The following is a 2460-nucleotide window of genomic DNA, read 5'->3' as shown; positions in this document are numbered from 1 at the left end:
GGGGATACGGTGTAGCCACCTGTATAGAACGACCACCTGTCTGTTCACAGCGTTCACAGCTTCCCGTGGATGGTGGAGATACGGTGTAACCACCTGTATAGAACGACCACCTGTCTGTTCACAGCGTTCACAGCTTTCCGTGGATGGTGGAGATACGGTGTAGCCACCTGTATAGAACGGCCACCTGTCTGTTCCCAGCGTTCACAGCTTCCCGTGGATGGTGGTGATACGGTGTAGCCACATGTATAGGACGACCACCTGTCTGTTCACAGCGTTCACAGCTTCCCGTGGATGGTGGGGATACGGTGTAGCCACCTGTATAGAACGGCCACCTGTCTGTTCACAGCGTTCACAGCTTTCCGTGGATGGTGGAGATACGGTGTAGCCACCTGTATAGAACGGCCACCTGTCTGTTCACAGCGTTAACAGCTGTCCCGTGGATGGTTGGGGGAGTACGTGGAGCCACCTGTATAGACACGGGGTCACCTGCTATAGGTACGACCCTGTTCTGTCACAGTGTGCACAGATTCGCCGGTGGATGCGTCGGGGTGCTGATACGGTGGTAGCCCACCAGTATAGAACGCCGGCCACCTGATACGTAGTAACGACGAACAACCTGTCTGTTGCACAAGCGTTCACGCTCCCCGTGGAGGCGGGTGGCGATTACGCGTGTAGCACCTGCCTATAAAACGCAGCCAACCTGTACTAAAGACGGCCACCTGTTCATGCTCTCGACAGCGGGTTCTACAGCTTCCCGATGAGACGATCGGTGGGATACGGTAGTGGCACCTGGCACTAGAACGGCCACCTGTCTGGTTTACAGCAGTTCACAGGGCTTCCCCGGTGGATGCGTGGGGGATACGCGCGGGCTGTAGGCCACCAGTATAGAACGGCCACCTGTATAGAACGACGACCGTCTGCTTCACAGCGCTTGTCGACAGCTCCCGTGGATGGTCGGGATACGGCTGTTAGCCACACTGTATATGAACGGCGCAACCCTGTCTCTTCACAGCATTTCAGCTTCCTGTGGTGATGCGGGATACGCGCTGATAGCACTGTAACGGCACCTGTCTGTCGACAGCGTCTCACAGCTTCCCCGGTGGATGTCGGTTGACTTACGGTGTATCCACCTCTATTAGGACGGCCGCACCTGGTATAGAACGGCCAACCTGTCTGTTCACAGCCCGTTCACATCCGTCCGTGGATTGTGGTTAACGGTGCGCGCTTTATGCCCAGTTGCCCCTACTCCCATTTCGCTTACCGGCGCGACCTTACCATTTCGTCGTATAGCCAAAAGAAGAGAATGCTTCTACACCCCACTTTCGATTACTGCCCAATTGCCTCACTAAAAATCCGACTGCCATTCCCATTTTGTTGCTACATCAGTTTTGCTCACTAAAATAATCATTTATAAAATGTAATATATCGGTCACAGCGCGATCCACCGGCCGAACTCGTTACGCTGTGAACAGACAGGTGCGCGTTCTATACAGGGTGGCCATACACCGTATCCCCACCATCTACGGGAAAGCTGTTAACGCACGTGAACAAACAGGTGGACGTTCTATACAGGTGTGCTACACCGTATCCCACCCATCCACGGGAAGCACTGATTACCCCCCCCCACCAGCTGAACAGACAGGTTGCGCGTTCTGATTACAGGTGGCTCACCGTATCACCACCAATCCACGGTAAGCTGGTAACGCTTCCGTGAACAGACAGGTAGTCGTCCTTATACAGGTGGCTACACCGTATCACCACCGATTCACGGGAAGCTGTTAAACGCGCTGTGAACAGACAGGTGGCCGTTCTATACACGGTGGCTAGCACCCGTATCACCACCAGTCCAGGCAGAAAGCTCGTTAACGCCTAGTGAACTAGACAGTGTGGTCCGCTTCATATATAGCGTGGTCGTTTTACTACAGGTCGGCTACACCGTATTCCCCACCTTCACGGGGAAGGCTGCGTGAACAGACAATTGGTCGTTCTATACAGGTGGGCTACACCGTATCACCACCATCCGGAAGCCGTGAACAGCCAGGCGGGTCGTTCTGTGCAGGTGGCTACACGGTAATCCCACCATCCACGACGGAAGCGTAAGCACAGGTGTTTCGTTCTATACAGGGTGGTCGTTTCTTTATACAGGTGGCTTGCACCGATCACCACCATCTACGTGTGAAGCCTGTGAACAGAAGGTGGGTCGCTTCTATAAGGTGGCTTACACCGTATCCCACCATCCACGGGAAGCTGTGAACGCTGGATGTAATAGACAGTGGCCGTTCTATACAGGTGGCGCCTACACCGTATGCATCCACCATCCACGGGAAGCTGTGACGCTGTGACAGACAGGTGGCCGTTCTATACAGGTGGCTACACGTATCACCACCATCCACGGAAAGCTGTAAACGCTGTGAACAAACAAGCATCTGTAGCGTCCGTCTCTTTTAGCCTGAACACGGC

General features: G+C 54.3%; 1 long non-coding RNA gene across 1 annotated transcript; it reads left to right on the top strand.

Annotated features, from left to right (window-relative positions):
• The first annotated feature begins 1459 nt into the window (after positions 1-1459).
• On the top strand, positions 1460-1843 carry LOC106818778. Its single transcript, XR_001395295.1, has 3 exons — positions 1460-1476; positions 1556-1572; positions 1663-1843. It is a non-coding gene; the product is annotated as an uncharacterized LOC106818778 (long non-coding RNA).
• Positions 1844-2460: the final 617 nt, after the last annotated feature.

This window comes from Priapulus caudatus, unplaced genomic scaffold, assembly GCF_000485595.1.
Source record: "Priapulus caudatus unplaced genomic scaffold, Priapulus_caudatus-5.0.1 Scaffold2514, whole genome shotgun sequence".
In the NCBI taxonomy this organism is placed as follows: domain Eukaryota; kingdom Metazoa; phylum Priapulida; class Priapulimorpha; order Priapulimorphida; family Priapulidae; genus Priapulus; species Priapulus caudatus.
The sequence above is the reverse complement of the archived record's forward strand: the minus strand, read 5'-3'. Positions and strand labels throughout refer to the sequence as shown.